The sequence below is a fragment of the Podarcis erhardii genome (genome assembly GCF_964252035.2).
Source record: "Podarcis erhardii genome assembly, chromosome: 7".
NCBI classification, from domain to species: domain Eukaryota; kingdom Metazoa; phylum Chordata; class Lepidosauria; order Squamata; family Lacertidae; genus Podarcis; species Podarcis erhardii.
In genome coordinates, this window is record NC_138511.1 from 58,946,053 (window position 1) to 58,972,980 (window position 26,928).

The window sequence follows — 26,928 nt, forward strand, 5'->3', positions numbered from 1 at the left end:
AATGGTTATATTTGTTGGAGTCAGATTTGGGATAAGCATCCTTTCTGATCATCCTTGGTGAAAGATGAAATGCACTCATATTAAGACATAGATGGTATTTATATCCCTCTCTGCTTAGGTAAAGTTATCAAAAGTGTCTTGTCACAATGCTGGAGAAATTGTGGCAACTTGGGGTCTTTTGTTCATATGTGGCGGTCCTGCCCATGAGTACACCCCTTTAGGGTTAATGTTTGAACTGACCATGGCTCAGACAATTGATATAAACCATGAGATTGGTCTTTTTCCATCTACTCTATAAATGTCCAAGATATTTTGGCTCCTGAGGCAAACCACATGTCTCCCTCCTCACCATGGAAGAAGGGGTAAGTGAAGATCTCCATCAGAAACAAGGAGGCAGGATAAAGATCTACACTGGGATCTGCTGCCCCTGTGGATTCTGCCACCTGAGGCAGTCACCTAACCTTGCCTCATGGGTGGGCGGACCCTGCCAGGACCTCACCAATCTTCAGATACCTAAAGGACTGTCACATGAAAGAAGGAGCAAGCATATTTCTCTGCTGCTCCAGAAGATATGACCTGAACCAATGGATTCAACTGACAAGAAAAGAAATTCTGACTAAACATTTGGAAAAACTTACTGGTGGTAAGAGCTGCTCAGCTGTAGAACTGACTACCTTAGAAGGTGATGGACCAGGAGATCTCTTCACTGGAGAATTTTAAGCAGAGGTTGGATAGCCACCTGTCAGGGATTCTTTAGCTGTGATTCCTGCATTTCAGGGGGTTAAACTAAATTACCTTTTGGGGATCCTACCCAATGCTACAATTCCATGATTTTTTGAAGGACTTCATAACTTACCTGATGATGGCAGCAAGGCTTACAGTTGTTCAACACTGGAGAGGGTGCCCACTACATCCAGATTGCAATTCATAATTTTAATTCCTGTGCCTCATTACTGATCAAAGTAGCAGAGTTCATTCCATTGCTGTTTTTAACCATTGTGGTCTCTGTAATAACAATTTGTTTCTTGTTCATTTTCATCAGTTGGTTGGTTTCTCTGGCCTCTTTTGCACAATGCCTCCTGCTCCAATAATTCTGAACCTGCCTACCAAGCTAACCATGATTCTAGTTTAGAAGTCTCCCACCAAGTGGCAGAGCAAATGCTTTGCACAGGGAAGGTTCTGGGTCTAGTCCAGTGTATCTCCAGGAAGCAGAACGAGAACAGAGAGCTTGAACTAGGTCACTTTTGGGGTCCTTTTCAACTCTACAATTCTATTATTCTATTTTAAAAAAGCTCTTCCTGCTTCCTGAAAGGCTGAAGAACCATGGCAAGCCACAGCTGGTCACTTCCTCTCCACTTCTTTCTCTCCAATCACAGAAGCTTTTCCTTTGTGGTCTCATTCGAAAGATCGTCACAGCCTCCTGAAAGACGTCTCCATGATTTTCCCCACACTTAGGTGGGAAGAAACACATGGCAAAAATAATAATGATTACATGGTTATAAGAAGAATATGCTTGATGTTTGGGTGTCAAATGAAATGTAATTTTGAATGATATTTTTGCCCTTTGAATGATACATCATCCTTCAGAAATGCCACGATCTGCCCCGTTATTAATGCAGTTTAGAATGAGTGGAATTGAAATGATAATGAGTTTCTAAATTAATATTGCAACTTCCCATTTCAGTATTTGATGAGCTGTATCAAAACTTCATTAAATCACTCTCTGTTTTGCCAGCTCTGGTTTATAATCAGGGCTGAGAGCATTGAGTCTTGCTCCGGGAAACCAGTTTGGTCTGCAAGCTGAGTTCTGGTGGGCTTGTATGCATGATGGGCTGTGGTAATGGCACAAATAAGGGAGTTAATGATGTGTTTTTCAAAATGTGACAATAACACTTTTGATTGTTAAGTAAATATTGCATGCAAAATTACAAGGCTAACAAGATGCGACTTTTGCTTTCTGGCTTAGCATCGCATCACAGAAATTCTCCTTCTGAACACATCAGCAGTTGGGAAAGGTATTGGGTTTTACACTAACCTTTGCCGCTGCTTTCATAGAGGCTGAATGGCATCTCAGATACAGATACAAAGCCTACTCTTCATTATTTTGCTTAGGGTTCCCAGCACTCCTGGGCTAACTGGTAGCAAGGGGCTTTCTTTGAACCACTTTCCCGACCCTCTTTCCACGCCATTAGAGCTGCTTAGCCACACTTCTTGGACAACTTCTGCTGCTACCTTCTTATTGTGCCTCTTCCACTTCAGGCTGATAAGCCATCCTGGGACACAGGGCTGCAGAAAGGACAACACAGGCAAGTGAAAATGATGGAGTCTGAAGTAGATAAGCTTCCTCATCTTCTGGTCCTGCTGTCAGATGTCTCCAGGGATACCAAAGCTCTGGAAGTGCTCCGGATGGAACTTACAGCTGTGAGGATTGTGGGAGGGTGGATTTGGTCGAGGCACATATATCTGTAGCAGACGACTGGAGAAATGCAAATGCAACAACCCTCTGTAAATGGTAGGCTGACATTAGGACCTTACCAGAACTAACCTATTTATTCCAAACCCTTCCAATATGGATTCCCCTGACCCAATGCCAGAAGTGGCAGAAAAAACTACACTCGTTTATTTTCTCACACAAAAAGCCAAAAATAAGCCCCAAATATCTGCACCTCCCCTCCTCAGAAGGAGAATGGGGAATCCCCAACTTAGAATCATATCACATCACCAACCAGGTATGCCACATAGTCTTGTATATTCTAGAAGAAGAGATGAAACCCTGGGTCTACTTTGGAGAGACACCATTGAAAACATCCCCACAACAGCATACCCATTTCACCAAAACAAACAAAAGAAAATTCCCACAACACTGAACAAGTTCACACAGTCCATGCTTAAAGCATGAAAGGGGAAAGTAGGCAAACTATCCCCATCCCCACTAAGCCCCCAGCCTGTCACCCACTATTCCAACACGTAGCACAAAACCTCCAGATAAAAACCTGGCAAGCCAAAGGCCTACACTCTCTAAAAGACTTCTACAACAACAACAAACCCATTCCAACACAAGGAATACATGTCAAACTAGGGAACACCCAAATACCTTCGCTAACACACAATCAACCACATACCTTCTTAAACAATCCAGCAGTAAAATCAGCAGCCGCTAGGCCCTTGAACACCTTCGAAAACCTTCTCCTGACAGCAGAGGGACATGGCAAACAGATGGTATCCACTATATACAAAATACTGCTCCAAAATCCCACAAACCCCCTTGACACAATCAAAGAACAATGGGAGCATGACATAGACTATGAAATTAACCCCACCCAATGGACTAGAAAGTGGTCTAAACCTCACATTAAGTCCATATCAGCCCAAAGAAGGGAACTCACTCCAAAACTCACCTACAGGTGGTACTTAACACCACGGAAATTGGCACTGATACGCCCAGGAACCTCACCAAGATGTTGGAGATGCTGCACCTCCACCGGCACATACCTCCACATGTGGTGGGAATGCCCTAAAATCCAACCCTTCTGGACAGCAGACCTACTAGAAATATGCAAAATAACTAATCCGATATTAGAACTCACCCCAAAACTGGCCCTACTGAACAGCTTTCAAGATCATAATGACCATTCACATTATACAGAGCTTAGAAATCATAGAATCGTGAAGTTGGAAGGGACCCTGAGGATCATCTCGTCCAACTCCTGCAATGCAGGAAGGAATATGCAGCTGTCCCATATGGGGATCGAACCTGCAACCTTGCCGTTATCAGCACCATGCTCTAACCAGCTGAGCTACCCAGGCTACCCACCTACTCTCAGCAGCCAGAAGCCTCGTAGCCAAACACTGGAGAGACCTATCAGGAGTAAACATGGACTAATGGTATCAAATTGTATGGGAAACGGCCTTACTAGAAAAGCTAATCAATAAACTGAAACTTACCCTGGGACAAATAGAAGAGACTGCCTTCACCCCAGTATGGCTCCACTTTATCACATACACAGCCCAACAAGACAATAAAAATCTACCAACAGCATACAAATCAATCTGGCTTACCTAACCCAACAAGCCCTCCTTCCCTCACAAATGCAAACAAACCCCAATGCAGCCAGCCAAGACAACCAACACCCTGCCCCCCAATACCTCTCACTACCAAGAAAATGTAATAAATGAATAGAAAGAGAACCTACCCAGCTGACGGGTACATAAAACCCCACACGTACACTATACAAGAGAATATAAACCTCACTACCGCACCCCTCTTCTTCCCCAACCTTATACTGTACTCAACACTAATGTCTCACAACAAATGTAACTGATTTGTAAGAAAGCCTGTACAACCTGAAAATAAGAGACAACACATGTACTTTTGTAAACCAAGAAAATATTTAATAAAAATAATTTGGGGAAACAAACAGTTGGGATAATCCACACATTAAAATTGGAGGCATACATGCTCCCCCACACCCCTCCCAAGCTTGGCATCAATTTAGTAACATAGATGAAAAGTTATAAAAGAGATCTTAAATGCCATTTACATCTCCTGACACAGAAGCCAGGATTAATTATACTAAAAAATAGATTTACATCCAGGCTGGGGACGCCTGCACATCCCTTGTGGGAATCAGTTCTCCAACCCAATTAAGCATATGGCTTCCTACTGACATTTAAATTTACCTTTTTGAAGTACAGGCCAGTTCCCTCTTGTCCTTTTCCACATGCAGAAAAGCCAATCTGCATACCCTTTCTAATAATATTTCACACCTTTGAACACTTTTGCCAGGGCGTTTTTATGGGAGCTTTGTTTTGCTAGGCCAGAATGTATCTTGTTCATTTCTGCTTCTTCAGATAACTTGATGTTGAGATGAGGGAACCATGGTGTACATAGTCATTTTAAGTTTGGGAGATACTAAACTTCCAGCAAATGAATTGTTGTCCTCCCATTTTACAAGCGGCAAAATAAGGCTGAGAGAAAGGCTTGTCCAAGGACATCCAGTTGAGCCCATGGCCAATCCTGATAAATATCATAATTATGCATGCTGCATATCCTTTGTTCAAAGGAGCCATTTGCTCAGAGATTTGGGCAGCCCTTTCCTATCAGCTGATATTCACACTCCTTCAAGGCCTCCTCTCTCCTTTTACATTCATGGCTTGTTTGGAAGAAAAACATCCAGGACCCCAAATTTGGATGTCAGGACACACCAGGCGCAGCATTGTTGTTGTTGTTGTTGTTGCTGCTGCTGTTGTTATACCCTGCTTTCATAGACGCACAGAACTGCAGAGTTGGAAGAAATCCCCAAATTTTCATAGAAGCACAGAACTGCACAGCTGGAAGAGATCCCCATGGGTCATCTAGTGCAACTTCCTGCAATGCAGAAATCACAGCTAAAGAAGCCCTGACAGATGGGCATCCAAGACCTCCAGTGGAGGAGAGTCCACCATCTTCTGAGGCAGTTTGTTCTACAATTGAACAGCTCTTACCATCAGGAAGTTCTTCCCAATGTTTAGCTGGGATCTCATTTCTTGTCATTGAATCCATTAGATCAGGTCCTCCCCTCTGGAGCAGCAGAAAACAAGCTTACTCCATTTCCCACATAACAGCCCTTTAGATACTGAAGATGGTTATCACTAAAGTTACCAGATTTTTTTCAATGAATCTGGGAACACTTTTCAACTTTCTACTAAATAGATGGATTTTGTCAAGGGACTGATTTGTAAATCCGGACACTGTCCCCGGGAAACGGGGACGTCTGGTAACCTTAGTTGTCACATCACATCTTCTCTTCTCTATGCTAAACATACCCATCTCCCTCAACCATTCCTCATATGGCTTGGTTTCCAGGCCCTTGATCATCTTGGTTGCCCTACTCTGCACACCTTCTAGCTTGTCTATATCATTTTTAAACTGTGGTGCCCAGAACTGGATACTGGACTCCGGTTGGGGTCTGATCAAGGCAGAATAGAGTGATACTTTTACTTCCCTTTCTGAACACTATACTTCCATTAATGCAGCATAGAATTGCATTAGCTTTATTTGCTCTTGTTTCTGAGCAGGGCAGCAAGTGTCACTGAGTAGCATTAAAGAAACTTTTAAGCATGCTGCTTGTTCAAATGAAACCATAGTCTTGTTTTTAGCTGTGGTTTGGTATGGTGTTCAAACTTGGCGAAAGAGAGCTTTAAAACAATGTTTGTGTGCTTCTGTTTCTAAATGTATTTACTGCCTTTGAAGAAAAAGGCTAAATATTCAAATAAAAATAAAATAAAAAAGTTTACTCTCCTTTCTAAAGTCACTGGCACCATTTCTTCTGTGCAAATGCTTTTGCTCCCCCTTATGGCTGAGAAGGCCAAAAGTTTTCCATCTGGCTCAGAGCTTGTTCATATCCAGCCGAGGCGGCAGGAACTTGTCAACAGCGATAAATCCTAACGTAACCTTAATGGCTAAGCAGTTTAAACTTGAAATTGCATAATTCGATGAAAAGGATCAAGCCAACTAACCTCATTTCCTCAGACCTACAATCGGGTCGAACACAGAAAATTAATTAGGAAGCAATTCCAATACTTGTAAAATAATTAACGGAGCCCCCAAGTCGAGCAGGCCAGAACCCACATGCGTGGCTCGGCGTTTTTGTTTGTTGTCAAGCCTGCCTATAATTAAGTTGTACAATGCCAAACTGGGATTATACCTAGCTCCTCTCCCCCTCCCTCAAATTAAGCAGCTCTTTCAAAGCCCAGAGATAGATACAGCTAATTCATTTAAATTCTCATTTCAAGAGAGACATTTCATTTCAAGTTTGGTGCCTAATTACTTGGCCTAAACCCAACTCCTCTGCCATTTTCAAATAAAGAGATGCTTTCAAACCTCTACAACCCTTTAATTTTCTTTTCCTTTAAATGCTAATAAAGACACAAACCATCAAGAAAGTCCCAGGTTGAATTTAAAACAAAAAACCAGTACCACTTTTGACAGCCTATCTCTATAGTTCAGTGGAGATTTGTTTGCATACCCGTATAACGAAGGATCTGGATTTGTTCTGCAACCCTTCGTAATTCCCAACATCATCTTTTATTGGAACATCATTGAGAAAAGTAATGACTTGGGTATAAGATGAATACTTTCCCTGATTTTTGGCAGTCCTGGGCTTTATCCTCCATGAATGGAACCCAGAGAGCATACACATAACCAAGGAAGCCACCTGAAGCAGAAAACCAATTTCAGCTTCTATTTCAGCACAGTTTAGTGATGGAGAGGTATCAATTGTGTTCAGTCCAGCTGCCCAGGTAGCCCACCAGGATGCCTTTGTAATGAGCAGGGATACTAATGCCAATGATGTTCTCCTTGGCACCTTCTTGGTGACTAACGCTCAATACCCAGCACCACTAGTGTCCCTAAGCCACCCCAGTAGATCTGCAGCGTTTCCTTGATCAATCACAGTATTACTTTTAAAAACAAATCAGATTGCACATGGTGAATATTGTATTTAGTTGTAGTGCAACCAATTTCAAGTTTAAGAGCAGGATACGCAACATTTATGTGTCATCCAGAAATGAAAAATTACCCTGGAGGTTTCATTGCTTGATTAATTGATTGATGTACTAAAACTGATGTGATTGACTAAGACGTCTTTCATCATGTGACAGCCATAAGAACAGCAGAAGAGCCTGCTGGTGGGTCAAGCCAGTGGGCTAACGAGTTCAGCATCCTGTTCTCTCAGTGCCCAACCAGGTTCCTGTGTGAAACCTGCAAGCAGGATTTGAGCACCAGAGCTTTGAAAATCTGGCATTATCAATGAAATAATAGTTGGTGGATTGTTCTGGAGTGCCATTTTAAAGGAACAAGGACAACATACGTTTAGAGAAGATTGGGAAATGTTTATTGAATATATGGGGGGAATTGTGTACACTTGCAAATGTTGCCAGCATTAAGATAAATTCAACAGTGTAAATAAGTTTTGATGGATGTAATAATGGAATACTGAATGGTTTAGTTAATGTAAAATATGCAAGGATTTATGATATGGAAAATGAACCATGGAAAGTAAAGAAGGGAAGTCATTGATATTTTAAGGATGTTTAAATGAGTATTCTAAACTGTAAAACAGAAAATTTAATAAAAATTATATATATAAAAAATAAAGGAATTTGTTTACGATTAGTAGAAATTATTGCTTTGTTGGAATCCATAGGGCACTTCATAATTTCAGTAGCTGTGGGGGTTGAGCTTATCTCGTAAGAGGGCTGGAGGCCTTTAAAGTGTGCTGCTTTCTTCCTATTGAACTTTTCTTCAGTCTCTTGCACTCTCCTCAGCTGCCTGGGCTTCCTGAGCTGAACAAGCACTAGCAGAGGACTCAATTTGGAACTCCCTGCATAATGATACGAGGCAGGCACCTACACTGGTTGTTGTTGTTTTGTTGTTGTTGTTGTTGTTGTTGTTGTTGTTGTTGTTGTTGTGCCTCCTGAAGACATTCTTGTGGGAATGTTCAGGGTGGCAGGAGAGGATATATTGTTTATTAATATCTTTCCTAACTTGCGCTAGCAAGTTCCTTTACTTTAGTTCCTTTACTTAGCAGAGTGCATTCCCCTTTACACAGCAGAAAACTAGTTGCAAACTTGTGTGGGTTTCTTAAGACAATACGTAATTCAGTCTGGCTTGTCCAGATTGAAGTGTGTTCTAATATTTTCCTGGTAAGACCCCTTGAATCCCTCCTAAAAGAATAAAGACACCATAGTCTTATTCATAAGCAATAAAAAGAAAGTTTACTCATGACCAGGCAGAGCACAGTGTGATCCCTGAAGGCAGGCTTTAGACTTAAAGTTACAAATGTATAAAAACAGGTTTACCCCATAAGGGAGATGACCTGGGGGACTGCTCAGCTGGCAGCCAGCAGTTCATTCCAGGAAGTTCGCAGGACAAAAAGAAGATGGAAAAGAGGGAGAGTGGCAGCATGCCTTGGCCTTTTACCAGGTCAGGAAAGGTCACGCCCACCCACTAGTCACATGCAAGGAAGGATGCTCCAGGCCAGGAGGAACAGGAAGTTTCGACTGGCTGAACCAAACATTCCCTTGCATGTCCACTCTAGCAAAACAAGGAATGTTGTATTTGACTTCTCCCAGTGGATTACATACACAATTCTTGTTTAGATAAGCCTGCTCCAATGTTTAGAAAGTTTGTAGGAGTTTTCATTTGTTTTAGTCTGTTTTATTGCAGTTTCAATCTCCTGCATGTTTAAATTACAGCTGTAATTAATATATATATATATATATATATATATATATATATATATTTGCTTTCGTAGATTTTCACGGGTACAGGAATGCAGGTTTTGGTGTCCTCGGGTGTCTTCCCGTGTAAAAGTTGGGGTGTCTAGGCGACGTTTCGACGAGGTCTCACTCGTCATCTTCAGGCTGGTGCTTTCGGCTTCTTGTTACTGGAACAGAGCAGGATCTCAGTGTTTGAGTTCCTATAAATACTGTAGAGGGGGTGTGGTGTATAGCCTCCAATGTTCTGGGCAGAGAGGAAGTTCCCAGGCTAGTGTGCCTTTTCTTCTTTTGTTCCTTAATTACTTGAGAGATATCTTGAGTGATTTCTTGAGTGATATCCTGAGTACCACTTAGGTGGGTCATTAGGTGTGGATTAGTTGTTAAAGTCTTTGTGTCTTGACCTCTTGAACTTTGTGAAGAGTTTTCCTGAGAAGATGGCTGTACTGTACTTAGTTGTGCTCTGGCTTGGCTTCGTGTATAGGGGCGAGCTGTGGTTTTGTGGCTTGTGTCAGCCAGATCTGTGTAGGGATTGCAGGGGGGTGCAGCATCCGGAGGTGCCACCATGGATTGGCTACTGGATGGTGTCTGTAATTCATCTGTGGAGAGGGTCTGGGTTTGGGTCTGGTGTGGTTGATTGGTGTTGGCGTTCTGTGTGCCTCTGGATCTGGTGTCAGTTTTTGTGGGGAGGGCTAATTTACAAAGGTAATGCCACAGTGGTGATGAACACATCGGACTACCAAGCAAAACTATCAAATCTACTCCAAGATCCTGCCTACAAACCTATAAAAACAGATCCCACCACCTACCTGGAAAAAACCACCAAATCCAAAATAAAAGCCTCTCCTATCAGTGAAGAAATCCAGCTAAGAATCATCCCCAGAGAAAAATCATCCAGATGCCCCAAACTCTACGGCCTCCCCAAGATACACAAAGAAGGAACACCACTCAGACCAATAGTCAGCTCCATAGGCTCACCTCTACAAAATCTCGCTAAATTTCTCGCCAAGCAACTTCAGCCCTATGCAGAATCCATCTCTTCACACGTACCAAACTCCTTCCAGTTCATAGAAACAATAAAGAAGCAAAACCTACATCCTAATGACCTACTTGTGAGCTTCGATGTTGTATCTCTCTTCACACAAGTGCCCATTAATGAAGCCTTGACAGCTATTCAAAACAAATACAATCCCCCCGAATACATCTTGGACCTGACCAACCACTGCCTAACCAACACGTACTTCATCCACAATGGACAAAGATACAAACAGATAGAAGGAGCACCTATGGGATCACCCCTCTCACCGGTCATCGCAAACCTGTACATGGAACACTTTGAAACCAATGCTTTAGACAAGTCAGAACACAAACCCAAACTTTGGCTCAGATATGTTGACGACACCTTTGTAATTTGGCCACACGGGAAAGAAAAACTGGATAGCTTCCTCACACATCTCAACAACTTACACCCCAAAATACAATTCACTATGGAAATAGAAGCCAACAACCAACTTCCCTTCCTTGACGTCCTAATCTACAAAAAACCTGATGGCTCCCTAGGACACACTATCTACCGGAAAAAAACACACACCAACCGCTACTTACATGCACAATCACACCACCACCCTGCACAAATAAACTCCGTAGCCAAGACTCTCATCTCCAGAACCAAACGCCTGGCTGACAAAGACCACTTGACAACTGAGTTACAGAATCTCTCAAACGTGTTAATTGCCAATGGATACCAGCAAAACAGGATTACGAAGCTAATCCAAAAGGAAACACCCCCCAAAAACCAAGACACAGAAGAAAACAATGGCATGGCCCTCCTTCCTTATATCAAGGGCACTACAGATAAAATTAGCAAAATCCTCCATAAACACAATATCAAAACAGCCTTTTGCACCAACCAAAAAATAGCCAATATCCTCAGAAACCCCAAGGATAAAATCCAGTTGGAAAACCAAGGGATCTATGAAATACCCTGCAAAGTCTGCCCAGCCACGTACATTGGACAAACAAACAGACGAATAAATGCACGTATCGCAGAACACAAGAATGCCGTCAAAAAAGAAGAAAAAACTTCCTCTCTTTTCCAACACATGAAAGAAACAGGACACGAAATTAATTTTGCAGATTCCAAATTGCTCTTTAACACGGAACATCACCACAAGAGAATAATCATGGAAGCCATCGAGATAGAGAAACACCCTCACAACATGAACAAGCGTGACGACACATCCCGCTTGCCAGACATCTGGAAATTAGCCCTCCCCACAAAAACTGACACCAGATCCAGAGGCACACAGAACGCCAACACCAATCAACCACACCAGACCCAAACCCAGACCCTCTCCACAGATGAATTACAGACACCATCCAGTAGCCAATCCATGGTGGCACCTCCGGATGCTGCACCCCCCTGCAATCCCTACACAGATCTGGCTGACACAAGCCACAAAACCACAGCTCGCCCCTATACACGAAGCCAAGCCAGAGCACAACTAAGTACAGTACAGCCATCTTCTCAGGAAAACTCTTCACAAAGTTCAAGAGGTCAAGACACAAAGACTTTAACAACTAATCCACACCTAATGACCCACCTAAGTGGTACTCAGGATATCACTCAAGAAATCACTCAAGATATCTCTCAAGTAATTAAGGAACAAAAGAAGAAAAGGCACACTAGCCTGGGAACTTCCTCTCTGCCCAGAACATTGGAGGCTATACACCACACCCCCTCTACAGTATTTATAGGAACTCAAACACTGAGATCCTGCTCTGTTCCAGTAACAAGAAGCCGAAAGCACCAGCCTGAAGATGACGAGTGAGACCTCGTCGAAACGTCGCCTAGACACCCCAACTTTTACACGGGAAGACACCCGAGGACACCAAAACCTGCATATATATATATATATATATATATATATATATATATATTTGGTGATAATGTTATTGTTTTATCTTGTAAACTGCACCGAGGTGTTGGGTTTTTTCCTGCAACCAAGCAGTATATTACTTTTATTAACCAAATAAATAAATCTCATTACATCTGCCCCTGATTGATGCTTTTTATGCTTTGAAGTGCCCAGAGGTCTATGGATGACGGGTGGTATAATTTTTTTAAAAAAAATAAAAAGTCAGGAAGGCTTAATAGTGAACACCCAAAACCAGCCTCTTTGCTGAATTTGTTCCTTTTACCCCTATGTAAAACAATCATCACCATCATCACCATCATCATCATAACTTTAAAAACCACTAACAATAGACAGTTGCCATGTGTATGGTAAAAACAAAATAAAAAAATTCCTTCCAGTAGCACCTTAAAGACCAACTAAGTTAGTTCTAGGTATGAGCTTTCGTGTGCACATGTGTATGGTAGGCAGCCTCTCCAGTTTCCCATGAATATTGTGGGGTTTTTAGGAAACATTGGGGCACAATGGAAAGCTGCAGAGCATAGACTGCTTAAGAGATGATTTGCAGAATTTCAGGAACACCCCTCGGCCACTTCAAAAGTAAAATGAGCCCAGCAACAACAACTGCACCACAGAGAAACCCCAATAATTTGACTGAATTTTTCCAGTGACTTTTCTTTTCTCACTAATGGATAGAGGATGGTAAAATAAATAAAAATAATAATGTGAAGGAGATATTTTTGGCATGGAACTAGCAGCCATCGATTTCTTTAAGGGCCTCTTTGAATCTCAAGACCTCTTTGAATCTCAAATGTGACCCAGAATCTCATGCAGGGGAGGAGTTGTTTAAAGCCTTTGGTCCTACACGAGAAAACAAGAAATCAATTTATGGCAAAGATCACATTTAAAAATATATAATTAAGCCATGTTGTAGCGTTGGTTGTTGCAAAGTGCTGAGCTGCAGAGAGGAGAATAGAATGTTATTAATTTCCATTCATGAAGCTTAGCAGAATTTGCCAAAAGGCAATTAACAGTATTATATATGCACTCATCAGTAAGACCACAGGATGTATATCAGATTGATGCCAATATAAACTTTACCTTCCAACAAAGTGGCTTAAAGACAGTAAACACAATCTGATATTTAAAAATCACTTACACTTTTTAAAAAACATGGGAATGGTGAAGGGAAAAAAAACCACAATGTAAAAAAAAGGGGGGGAGACAACTTATAGCCCTAATAGTTCAAGGATAGTTACAGGTAGGTAGCCGTGTTTGTCTGCCATAGTCGAAACAAAATAAAAAATTCCTTCCAGTAGCACCTTAGAGACCAACTAAGTTTGTTATTGGTATGAGCTTTCGTGTGCATGCACACTTCTTCAGATACACTGAAAAAGAAGTCACGCCCAGACCCTTATATATAGTGAGAGGGTGGGGAGGGATATTACTCAGAAGGGTGGTGGGAATGGGTGATTGGCTGTTAGGTGTGGTAAACCTGTTGACGACTGTTAACGATTACAATTGGTCTTACAGGAAAAAGCAAGGGGTGAGATGGCTAAAAATAGCTTTATCACGTATAATGAGATAAGAATCCAATGTCTCTATTCAGACCAGGTTCAAGGATAGTATTTATTTAGGTGAATTACAGATGGCCCAATAAGTATGGAGCCAAGAAGGAGGTGAACTTTTACAGACATAGATAGGTAGCCGTGTTGGTCTGCCATAGTCAAAACAAAACAAATTCCTTCCAGTAGCACCTTAAAGACCAACTAAGTCAGTTCTTGGTATGAGCTTTCGTGTGCATGCACACTTCTTCAGATGTTTTACAGACATATTCACTTAATGTATGATGGTATAGTTATTTTGTTTTATGGTGTAATTTGTTGGCATCCAACACTGGTCTTACTCAGAGTAGACCCATTAAGGCTAACAAAAATGGCTAACTTAGGTTCATTAATTTCAGCAAGTCTACTCTCAATTAAGACTAGCACTGACTACAACCCATCGTCATCTATCTCGTTTATTGTCTAATTGAAATTATAATTGTTATTTTACTGTTTTATTTATTAATTTCAGTTATTAATTGCTTCCTCTAAGAGCATCCTGAAATGATAATAGAATTATTATACCCTGCTCTGAGACCCACACGTGCAGAACAGGTAAGAAAGAGATGCACCTAATGAATAAACAAACATAAAATCCAATGCTGCAATTTCTTAGCTATTGGAACACTGTTTTGCATGCACATATTTAACCCTGAAGGGTTGGTTTGCAAGAAACAGAACATGGGGTAGTTGTGTGTTTCATGCAGACTCCAGTAAATCCCTACCAGGGAGATCAGCCCCACCAGCCCTCTTGATCTGTGTCAAATGCCTCCTGCTTCTCCGAGGTCCTGATTCTGCTCCTTTCCCTCACCTAGTCAGTCATGCTTCTTATGTCAGGCTTCCAAACTGATCTGGCTGCCTTCTGGAGTACACCTAGGTGGCTGCGAAACCATCTGGTGCTGTTTAAGAAACGGTCTGAACGGCTGGGCTTGAAATTCATCACAGTTAGGTTGGAGCAGGTAAAGGGCAGCCAGAGACAGCAGAAGCTGCAAGGAAGAACATGGCAAGGGCAGGCAGCTCTCCAGAAGGGTCAACTGTCAGGTGGGGAGGAGATGAGAAGCTGGTCCATGCAAGGCAGCTCATGATGCATTGGACACTGGGCAGGGGGCAGTGTTCAGGGGCTCTCGGCAAAGCAGCATAGGAAGCTGCTTTATACATTGGTCCATCTAGCTCAGTATTGTCTACACTGACAATGGCTCTCCAGCATTTCAGGCAAGAGTGTCTTCTAGTCCTCACTGGAGATGTGGGACCTTCTGCATCAAAGGCAGATGCTCCACCACTGGGCTACGTTCCTTCCCCTCTGGTCAGAGGAAATACTCCTCTGGGGGGAAATGAACAGTTAGGAGTGTGGGTATATAATTCATAGAATGGTAGAGTTGGAAGGGATAACCAAGGGTAATCTAGTCCAAACCCCTGCAATGCAGGAATCACAGCTAAGGAAACCCCAGACTACACAGGTGCAAATAAAATGTTTTAAATATGTTGCTAAGTGCAATATACAAATGTGACACTAGATGGCGAGAGTGAGCTATGCCAAATTCATTGTATTTTTCAAAACGTTTTTAAAAAAAGCATTTTCACAGTGTTTTTTATATGTGTGTAGATTCCACTCCTGACAGTTGGCCATCTAACCTCTGTTTAAAAACCTCCAGTGAAGGAAAGCCCACCACCTTGTGATGTAATCCATTCCACTGTCGAACAACGCTCATCACCAGAAAATTCTTCCTAATGTATAGTCAGAATCCCTTTCTTGTAATTTGAATCCATTGGGTCCCCGTGGCATGTGCGAGTGACGTCAGCATGCCGCGGTGCGTGCCAACATGATACGCATGCACACACACTGCTGTGACGTCTGCATGCCCTGGGCACCTACTGTCATGAGGGCAAGGTGGTACACCTGGCTTCTCGTCTCTCTCATTCTTTTTGCTTCTGACATTTTGGTTGCCTTCACCCAGAATAAAGACATGAGCCACAAGTGTTGGCTTAAACTGGAGTTGCTTCCGTACAGCCCCTCTTCTCAAGGTATAGAGCCACTTGCTTTGCATGTCAAAACTCCCAAGTTCATCTCCTGGAGGGCTGTTGCCAGTCAGTGTGTAGACATTATTTAAGACTGACTCAGCAGAAGACAACTTCCTTTGTCCTTGCACCTTTTAACAGGAAGTCAGTCCACATGGCAGCATTGTTAAGGTGCAGCACTCCAGTGTTTTCAACGCCATCCTTCCACAATTTTCTGGTGTTATCATGATTATCATACCTGCAATGAAACTCAGTTGTAGCAACAGTTTGTTCACAGTGTACCGTTAGGGCTTTCAAGAGGAAATGCTTCCTTTTAAGTAGAAAGCTTACAGCACAAAGCTTCAGGCACTTTCACTCTTGGTCATTTGGGCTGTGGGATTAGTGCAGAATTGCCCCTCACTTAGTCTGTTTTTGTCCCCTGCAGGGAAGAGGTACAAAATTACTCACTTATTTTGTTTCCCCCCTCCTTCCTACCCATTCTATTATAGAGAAATAGCAATATTTTTGGCCCTGGGGAGGACAAAGGCTGACTAAATAAAGGGCAGTTAATGGGGAAATTAGTTCTGACTCCCACAGCCTCACCAATATATATTTATTGTTCTAGCCAAAGCCATGACAAAACCACAACTACAGTACAGTGGTACCTTGGTTCTCAAATGCCTTGGTTCCCAAACACTGAAAACCCAGAAGTAAGTGTTCCGGTTTTCAAACATTTTCGGAAGCCGAACATCTGATGCAGCTGTTAGCTATTGTTTCCGGGGTGCCTGCACCAATCAGAAGATGCTCCTTGGTTTTCAAGCATTTCGGAAGTCAAATGGACTTCCAGAACAGATTAAGTTCAAGAACCAAGGTACCACTGTACTTGGCGCTTTTGGTTTTGCTATTTATTTTGCGTTTTTGTTTTAGAGGCTTTTTTTGTTAATTTGTTTTTGTGACTGTGTGGAACCCAGTTCAGCTGACTGATTGATTGTGTGACTGCAGAAATGGATAAAAGTCCCCCCTCCAAAAATGACTATCATCAGAGGAAGTAAGAATTTTTTTTTTTTAAATTTTCATCGTCTACAATACTGTCTTATTTATTTTATAGTACAGTACATTGATTATTGCTTTCATTTTATGGCTCAGTGGTCTTGTTAGAGAGTAAAATTCATGTTAAATTGCTGTTTTAGGGGTTGTTTTTAAAAGTCTGGAACGGATTAATCCATTTTGCATTACTTTCTATGGGAAAGTGCGCCTTGGTTTTGGAATGCTTTGGTTTTGGAATGGACTTCTGAAATGGATTAAGTTTGAGAACCAAGGTACCACTGTATCAATAAAATAATACAGATCATGCATCCAGAATATAAACCAAATTCCATGATGTTGGAGAGAGGCTACCAGAGACACCAACAAACTCAAATCCATCTTGATTTCAAATTAAACATCTGAATCACCACAACAATTGATTAGCAATTTACTCTAACTCGTTTTTTCTTGATTTTTTTATTTGTTTATTTATTTATTTATTTGCAGTCAGTGCATAGTGGGCCACTCTGTGTGTTACAAAGCTATTAACTGTCACTCAAAAGAAACTGGACCATGTCTGCCAGGGTGGACCTGCTTGCTTGTGTGAACATGGATTTCAGAAAGCGATCTCTTGGATCTCTATATAAGGGGCAGGCTAACAGAAAATGAGCGACGTCTTCCACCTGAGGCTGACCACAAATACAAAGTTTGTCTGCATACAGGACCTTACTGTAGTGGCCATCTAAGACTGCTGTGGGCTTCACTTGAAAATGTGGCTTAATAAATGCATTTCTTAAGGAAGCTGGTGAGAGTTTGGTCAGATAACTAGCTCTAAAATGCTTTGTTTGCAAGATCTGCTGTATAAAAACTATCATAAATGGGAAGTTACCAGTGCCCACAGACTTCAGGGGTAAAAAGTAGGAGAGCAAGCTTGCCAAAACCAGTCTCTTCATCTAGGCAATTGCAAGATTAGCTGGCCACTTCAGCACCAGGATTAACATCACCAGAGAAGTTGCCCTATGCCAAAGGGGAAGTGGGTGGGTCTTACCCCTCACCTGGCTGGTAGTTAGAACAGTGATAGCCAGGGTTATTGTGCGTGAGCTAAGCAGCAAGAAAGTAAACTGAGAAACTGGATACACATGCAGGCTTGATTTGTGCTGGAATCTAAGGCTGTGATGAAGGGAGAAGCAAATTCTGCTGTGGTGCTAATGCTGAGAGCCCCTCCATCTTAGGTTCAGGCTTTATATATGTGTAAATAAACCACATATCCTAAAGTCACCACAGTCTCTGCTGACCTTCATTCCAAGGAAACCGATTCTGGAACCGCTAGAATCTCTCACATTTTGGAGATTGGGTGGTGTGTAAAATCTAACTACCCATTCACCCTCCTAGTTTATCCCTTTATTCCACCTTCCTTTCTGTTGTTCCTTTTAGTTTGTATTCTCCAGCTGCAATGTTATGCTTGTAAGTCCTATTGACCCCAATGGGTCTTGCTTCTGTATACACGGCAATAGGATTCCCCTGCCCACCTCCCTTTTCTCTCCTCTTGTTCCTTCTCATTTCAAAGCAGGCAATTCTCTCCCCTTTATGTAAAATGCAACTTCCCCAGATGCAAGGCTCTGAGTAATTACCACCCCATCACTTTCCTTTTCGAAGCTCCTTGATTGCATATTGCTTATTCCAGTCTATTAATTTTCTTGTCTTGCTCCTTTTCATCCTGGCTTCTGTTCTTTCCATTCTCCTGACTGTGTCTGTCCCCACTAATGATCTCCTAGCTAAATCACATACAGCCTCTTGCCCATTCTTCTTCTTTTCAATCCATCTTCTACCTTTGATATGATTGATTTCTCTTCCTGATTTGCCTTTCAGTGCCTGAAGAGTCCAGCAAGTTTAGTCAGCCAGCCAGAAACCAGTTAAGGCACTTTCTCCAACCAGATCTACTCAAATGATTTCCCCTTCTCTAGCCAAATTCAAGATTGCAAAACAACAACAACAACAACAACAAACCCACACATCTGCCCTGACACACCTGCAAGGGCACATTAGGTCTAGAGGACGTTGTGTTGGGACACTAGTGGAGGGAAAGGCAGACAAATGGAGGGAGGTGGTAACATTTTCCTGAAGGTTTTTTTCCTGGTGGTGGCCTATCTAAGTGTCTGAGGACAGGATTAGATGAGGTGGCTGAGGGGCAGGTAGACAATTTTAACATTTTTAGTTTTAATGAAGCATTGTGGCAAGATCAATCCATGGCCATAAATGAGAACCATTTATTGCTGCCCATTGAGATCTAAACAAAACCAAAAGCTCAAGAGAAGGCCGCTTGGAATACCAAGGAAGAACATTTGCAGCATTATGTACCCAAATTGAATTTATATTCTATATAGAGAGCCAGTGTGGCACAGTGGTGAGGGTGTCAGACTAGGACCCAGGAGACCAGGGTTGAACTCTCCACTCCACCATATGATGCTTACTGGGTGTGACGTTGGGCCAGACACTGCCTCTCAGCCTAACCTGCCTCGCAGGATTGTTGTGGGGATTATAAATGAGGAGGGGGAGAATAACCATGTGAGCCAGTGTCATGAATGAGACAGCTCCCAGTGAAGGTTTGCAGCCAACTGAAGAAAGCAGCCAGGAACAGAGAGAGTTAACTGTCATGCAGGATAAACATTGACTGTTACCAACTCCCCCGCCCCTTGGAATGCCGATTGATAAAGGAATGGCTGAGAGCCGGCGGGAACCCAGCCCAAGCTCTCAGGAAGTTCCAATAGGCAGGGACAGAGAAGGAAGTAGTCTGTCCAAACGGGAAGAGATTGGAGCTGATCCAATCCCTCCTAAGAGTCGGCTAAGGGGATGGCTGTTAGACAGGAAGCAAAACAAGAAATCTAAGCTACGCAAGTTCAATATATTCCACAAAATCTGGAAGGGACCTTCAGAAGGGTCGTCTTGAATAATGATGACGGTGGCTTTGTCAGAGCCATCCAGAGCTATCTGTTTGTTTTTGCAATAAATCTCCTTTTTTAATTAGCTACGCTTAGTGTGTTATCATGCTGGGAACTTGGACTCCTGACAGCCAGCTTGAGCTTCTTGGAGAAAAAGGTGGGTTATAAATGCAATCAATCAATCAATCAATCAATCAATAGCCAGCCCTTTACCGTAAGGTCCCAGGGCAGGTTACAACATTAAAACACAATATTAAAAGCAGTTTAAAACAAATGACAGTCACAACATGTATATCATATGTCCTAAAAATATGCCATGTTAGCAGCAACAAATTGGAAAACAATTTTTTCATCATCATCATTTTTAATTTGTATACCATCTTTCTACCTTACAATACGCAAGGCGGTTTACAAGCTGAAGAAACAAAAAATGTACATCTTATAACAATCTAATGCAATACAAAAATGTGATAATAAAACATAACTTTAAAATAGGCAACCTACATCAAAAAGCAACATTCAACAATCATTAGAATAGTATTATATAATAATAATAACATATAAAAGTTAAGCAGAAATCTACTCAACAGTTACAATAAATAATTTCTAAACTATAATCAATAAAACAATGGCAAGCCAAAGTACATAAAATAATACAATACAAATTGAGAAGCAGAGACAAGAGAGTGGGACAAGGCAGGTGGAAGGAGGCCTTGCCTGATGGAGTCTCTCCCCTCACAGTTCTTCCTCCAGGCACAGCTTCCTTATGAGGAGTCCCAGGGCCAGAGGGTGGGGCAAAACCAATTGCAATTTTAAACTTTTTGAACTAAAGAGAAAATAAATTTGAACCCAGCCATGGCTGACGTGTGTGTGTGTGTGTGTGTGTGTGTGTGTGTGTGTTTTAAATGCAGCCTCAGCAGTCTTTATTCTGATTGCTACTTCTGTCACTGACGTACAGTAGCGGAAGCTGAAATTCAATTTGGGGGTTGTCAGCTTGGTAAATGGTATTCTTTAGGGGTGATCTCCTAGTAAATACACTTAAACTCTAAATTAGAGAGCAAGATTGCTCAGCCAGGGAGCTGTTTGTGGGAGCTCAAGGGGGGCTTCTCGACAGAAGAGGTGTCACATTAAGAACGCTAATGCCAAGGATGAAAAATGGCCGTTTTCCATCAAACGGCTTAGCGACGTCGCTTCTTATTGCGTGGCTTTGCAGACAGATGTTCTGAACCGCAAAGATGCCTTAGAGTCAGCAGTTGCAAGCATAATCGAGCATGGGGTGATTTCAACGAGCAAAATAACCTCAGTGGTGTCGAGGTTGGGATTTTAAATGCCTTTGCTGCCTAGAGGCTACTTATAGGTTATTGTAGGGATCTGTCTGGAACAAAGGAATGGTCTCAAAAGTATGCAAATCCCAGAGCTGCTCAGGGGCAGTATAGGTTGCAGTGGAAATGTACAACAAAAATGAACCAGAGCACTTGCCCATCCATCCTGAAATTGCATATGTCAGCCTTTCCTAATCTGGTGCCCTCCCAATGAAACCACAAGAGGGGGTGGAACTCTTGTACTCAGGTCCTGCTTGTAGGTTTCCCACTGGGGCATCTGGCTGGCCAATGTGAGAACAGGATACTGAATTAGATGAACCATTGTTCTGAACCAGCAGGCTTTTCTTATTTTCTTACATTGGATTTTGTCTGAGTTAAGCTTCTGGGGGCGGGGGGTGTTACATCAAATGGGTCTGTGTGTTGCTTTATGTGGGGAGAAGTACTTTTCCTTGCTTGTTTCTGTATTTGGCTGCCAGGAAATTAAGAGCCAAATTTGTGGCTCAACTCTTTTTTTCCCTTTCCTATGGCTTATAGCTTTTGTTGTTTGTTGGATTCCAACTCCCATCAGCCCCAGCCAGCATGGCCATCGAGGATAGTGAGAGATGTCATCCACCAAAGTTTGGAGGGCAGTAGGCTGGGGAAGTCTGGCATACTCTGATTAGAGGTGGCTCTCCAAAAGTCTTCTCCCATCTCTCACTCTGGCCCAGACGATGGTGGAACAGGAGGCAAAGGAGGAACAGCAGACATGCTTGCTCACCAGTTCTCTGCTTAGCAAACAAGCAAATGGTGGTGGTGGTGGTGGTGGTGGTGGAGGAGGAGGAGGAGGAGGAGGAGGAGGAGCAAGAGCAGCTGGTGATAATGACAAAGAAGTGGTGGACTCACTGGGGACTGTATCTTACCCAAGAACATAACAGTTCAGTGAGTGCTTGAGGCTCACGAGAGCAAGAGCATTCAGGACCTTGGACAGCTCCAACAAGCCCATCTAAGCTAGCCATAGAAGCGGTAGTCTCTGGAAGTAGCTACTGTATAGCCAACTAAAGTCTTATGTAGTAGGCAGGCCAGTCACGGAGTAGGGTGAGATCCACTTCTCTGGAAGATATGGCTAACTAGATAAAGGGGCTTTGCCTTATTACATAGAATCATAGAACTGTAGAGTTGGAAGGGACCCAAAACGTCATCTAGTCCAACCCCTGCAAGGCAGTTTTTTACTTCTGCAAGGTTGGGGAGATAGGGACACTGCACCAGGGCCAGCTCTAAAGTGAACCAGGGTGAAGCAGGTGTCTCAATGGAAAAATGAGCAGGATGGCACTTTTGAATCAGGGTTCTGACTCACTGTGTGTGAAAACTCCTCTTGCCAACATAAAGCCTTTCATCTTCAAGATGCTACAGAATGGTAGAAAAGTTACCACAGAGTGACAACGTAATTCCTGCATTTAATGTTGGTTTCACCTACACAGAGGACACATGGGGGAGGTGGAACAGAGGGGGGGGAGGGGGAGGCTAAGAGGGCCTTTGAAGGCCCTGGAAGGAGGATTATGGAAATAGAGTGGTTTTAGGATGGGATTTGACATGACAAGGAGTGTCGGAAAAACTTTGGGGAGAGGAGAGTGTGCCGGGACCAGAGGAGATGGGCCAGAATACTTAGAAGCATCAGCTGACGAACAAATTGCAGGGAAGAGTGGCTGCCCCCCTCTCTTTCACACATGCGGGCACTCAGGAGGGGATTCTAAATGCAAGCCTCAGAACTTTGACATGCCGTCAGAAACCCCAGAAAGGCTTTGCTCTGTCTCTCTCAAGCTTTAAATAATTTGTTTCAAGTCACTTACTGCGCTCTGCCCTGGACCAAGGCAACCCTCACAAATCTCGCCTCTAATGGCGGGGCTTGCAACATTCATCACCTGCTCTTCAGAGGGTTGACTCTGGGGCAGTTTTTCCAATTCCTGTCATCCTCCATATGGCTGGACTTTTGGCTCCATTCCTCCCTCTAAGCTAGACATGTCAATTGTCCCTTATTTCTGGTCCTGATAAAAGGTGGCCCCAATTTTGCTTTTTCTGTGTGTGCATGCTTCTAAAGTGTGCTAGGATCCCCTCCACTTCACCCCCTCTAACCACTCCCTCTTCAAGAAATGAAGTTTGCAGAATGTGTATGAGCAGCAGTTCTTCTGTAACTAATGCAACCATATCCATTGTGATGCTAAATCATTTTACATTTCAAAACATGAAATCCCCAAGAGGGCTAGAAAGCGAGCTATAGACTTAAAAGAAATGAAGGTGGTGAAGAAGAAGGATTACCAGCCAGTATAGCATCCTGGCCTGTGGCAAGTGAAATTAACACTTCCTCCCCTGCATTACACTGATCACACTCCCCTGCATTACACTGATCACACTCCCTCTCACTCCTCTCTGCCCCTACAGAGACGCACACCGCATGCTATGAGTTGCTCCTCGAAGTCAAGTCGCAACTGTATTAACTGTATTAACTGTATTAACGGTTTTAAGAAAAAGGAAACAAACTTGCAAGACGTTTCCGTCTTGCGAAGCAAGCCCATAGGGAAAATCGTCTTGCGAAGCAACTCAAAAATGGAAAACCCTTTCGTCTTGCGAGTTTTCCATCTTGCGAGGCATTCGTCTTGCGGGGCACCACTGTACATGATGGCGTTGCAGATTTCGAGCTGGAATGTGAATGGGCTGAATTCCCCGGAAAAAAGGCAGAGAGTCTTTCATTTATTGAAAAAAAGAACATTTGGACTTGATTTGTTTACAAGAAACACATGTGATAAGGCTACATAGGAAGATATTGAGTAATAAAAGATTGGGCCAATAATTTATTTCATCAGATAAAGTTAAAAAAAGAGGAGTGGTCCTTTATGCAAAGGAGAGCCTATCACCGAAATTTATATTTAAAGATGACCAAGGAAGATTTATTGCAATTGAAATTCAATCACAAGGAGAGAAATTCCTAATTGTAGGTATTTATGCACCAAATGAAGGCAAATCGGAGTTCTTTAAGAAGCTACATGAGTCTTTGATGGATTATATGGACTACAACATGATCTTGATGGGAGATATGAATGGAGTGGTGTCTACAAATATGGACAAGGCACAGAGACAGGTAGTCAACAAAGATGGCAGACTACCTAAAACTTTCTTTGACATGACGGGCAGACACTTGTCTGACAACACGAGGAATATAATTAATATTCTAGAAAAATTACAAGTGTATATCAATATCAAGGTAGTTATGATATTTGTGGATGCAGAGAAAGCCTTTGACAACATCTCATGGAGTTTTATGAAGAAGAATCTACAGGGAATGGGGGTAGGCCAAGGTTTTGAAAATGGTATAGGTGCAATTTACTCAGAACAAAAGGCAAAATTAATTGTGAACAATGTGGTGACAGAAGAATTCAAGATTGAGAAAGGGACACGACAAGGTTGCCCAATCTCTCCATTGCTCTTTATATCGGTCCTTGAGGTCTTGTTAAATATGATTAGAAAGGGCCAAGAGGTTAAAGGTATACAAGTGGGAGTTAAACAGTACAAACTGAAAGTATTTGCTGATGACTTAGTGTTGACTTTACAGGAGTCAGAATCTAGTACTAAAAGGGTATTGGAACTGATTCAAGAATTTAGACAGGTAGCAGGCTTTAAGTTGAACAAGATGAAAACTAAGGTTTTAGAGAAAAATTTAACTGTGAATGAGAGAGAAAAGTTTCAGGAGGAGACAGGATTAACATTGTTTAAGAAAGTGAAATATTTAGGGGTTAATATGACAGCCAAAAATGTGAATTTATTTAAGGATAATTATGAAAAATGTTGGACTGAAGTGAAAAAGGATTTAGAAATATGGACAAATTTGAAGTTATCATTGTTAGGCCGATTTGCTGTGATAAAAATGAATGTGCTGCCAAGGATGTTGTTTTTGTTTCAAACATTGCAAATTTTGGATAAGATGAATTGTTTCAAGAAGTGGCAGAAAGATATTTCTAGATTTGTCTGGCAGGGCAAGAAGCCTCGAATAAAATTTAAGATATTAACCGACGCTAAAGAAAGAGGTGGATTTGCCCTGCCAGACCTTAAACTATATTATGAACCAGCTGCTTTTTGCTGGCTGAGAGAATGGCTGCTTCTTGAAAACACTGACGTGTTGGATTTAGAAGGTTTTAATAATGTATTTGGTTGGCATGCATATTTGTGGTATGATAAGGTAAAAGCACATAAAGCATTTAAAAATCACATTGTTAGGAAAGCATTGTTTAATGTTTGGATAAGATATAAGGATTTGTTAGAAAAGAAAACCCCAAGATGGTTGTCACCAATGGAAGTGAAGGCACAGAAAAAACTCAATATGGAGGCCAAATGGCCAAAATATTGGGAAATTTTGGAGCAAGATGGAGACAGAATAAAATTGCAGAGTTTTGAAAAATTGAAAAATAAAGTGCGAGATTGGCTTCATTATTACCAAATAATGGAGGCATATAATTCGGACAAAAAAGTTGGCTTCCAGGTGGAAAAATCAAAATTGGAAACAGAATTGTTTGATCCAAAAACCAAGCAGTTGTCAAGAATGTATAACTTGTTACTGAGATGGAACACTCAGGATGAAATGGTGAAATCAGTTATGATTAAATGGGCACAAGAGGTTGGACATAACATAATGATGGCTGACTGGGAACAGTTATGGACCACAGGTATGAAATTTACGGCATGTAATGCCCTAAGAGAAAACTTAATGAAAATGATTTACAGGTGGTACCTGACACTAGTCAAGCTTGCAAAAATTTACCATTTGCCCGATAATAAATGTTGGAAATGTAATGAGATTGAAGGTACATTCTTTCACCTTTGGTGGACATGCCCAAGGATTAAGACATTCTGGGAGATGATTTATAATGAAATGAAAAAGGTATTCAAATATACCTTCCTGAAGAAACCAGAGGCCTTTCTCCTGGGCATCGTCAGCCAACTGGTGAAAAAGAAGGATAGAACATTTTTTATGTATGCAACAACAGCAGCAAGAATACTCATTGCAAAATATTGGAAGACACAAGATTTACCCACCCGGGAAGAATGGTAGATGAAGTTGATGGACTACATGGAATTAGCGGAAATGACTGGCAGAATCCGAGACCAGGGAGAAGAGTCGGTGGAAGAAGACTGGAAAAAGTTTAAAGACCTTTTACGGAAATACTGTAAAATTAATGAATGTTAGAAAAATGTTGGAATGAAGTTATATGGCTTTAGTAGAAATGTTATAAGGAATTAAGTATAAATAGATTAATAGAGTATTAAAGGGAAAATAAGGTTAGAATGTGTTAAGATAATTATAGGATTTAAAATAGAGGAAGATGGAAAGGAATTGCTGAAAAAATTAATAGAAGTGGAATACAAAAAGGGAGGTGGGAGGAGGTCGCGGAAATAAGGGAATGAAAGATAAGATATTGAAATTATTTGTGCGTTTCAAATTGTGTTTGTTTTGTTTTGTTAGTTTAATGTTAGTGTTTTGTTAGTGTAATGCAGTGTTTCCCAACCTTGTGCCGCCAGCTGTTTTTGAACTACAACTCCCATCATCCCTGACTAGCAAGACCAGTGGCAAGGGATGATGGGAATTGTAGTCCAAAAACAGCTGGAGGCACAAGGTTGGGAAAGACTGGTGTAATGTATAGTTTTTTGTGTTTTTTCTTTTTCTTTTTTGTATTGTATTGTATTGTATTGTATTGTATTGTATTGTATGGTTTTTATTTTTTGTAGTGTTTAATTTGTTGGAAAAGGTAATAAATATTTTTTATTTTTTTAAAAAAAGACATGTGAGGATCCAAGTCTGCAGCCATCAGTTGGGCTGATCCTGTGGGAATACTACAGTCCAAGG

At 41.8% G+C, this 26,928-nt stretch overlaps 1 long non-coding RNA gene across 2 annotated transcripts in view; it reads left to right on the forward strand.

Annotated features, from left to right (window-relative positions):
- Positions 1-26,928, forward strand: part of LOC309347736 — a 63,117-nt gene that overhangs the window by 6,985 nt on the left and 29,204 nt on the right. The window contains exon 2 of one of the 2 annotated variants that reach the window (XR_014159022.1): positions 14,250-14,332. The exons of the other annotated variant lie outside the window; for it this stretch is intronic. This is a non-coding gene — a long non-coding RNA (uncharacterized lncRNA). The remainder of the gene's footprint in view (positions 1-14,249; positions 14,333-26,928) is intronic. 2 annotated transcript variants of the gene reach the window in all.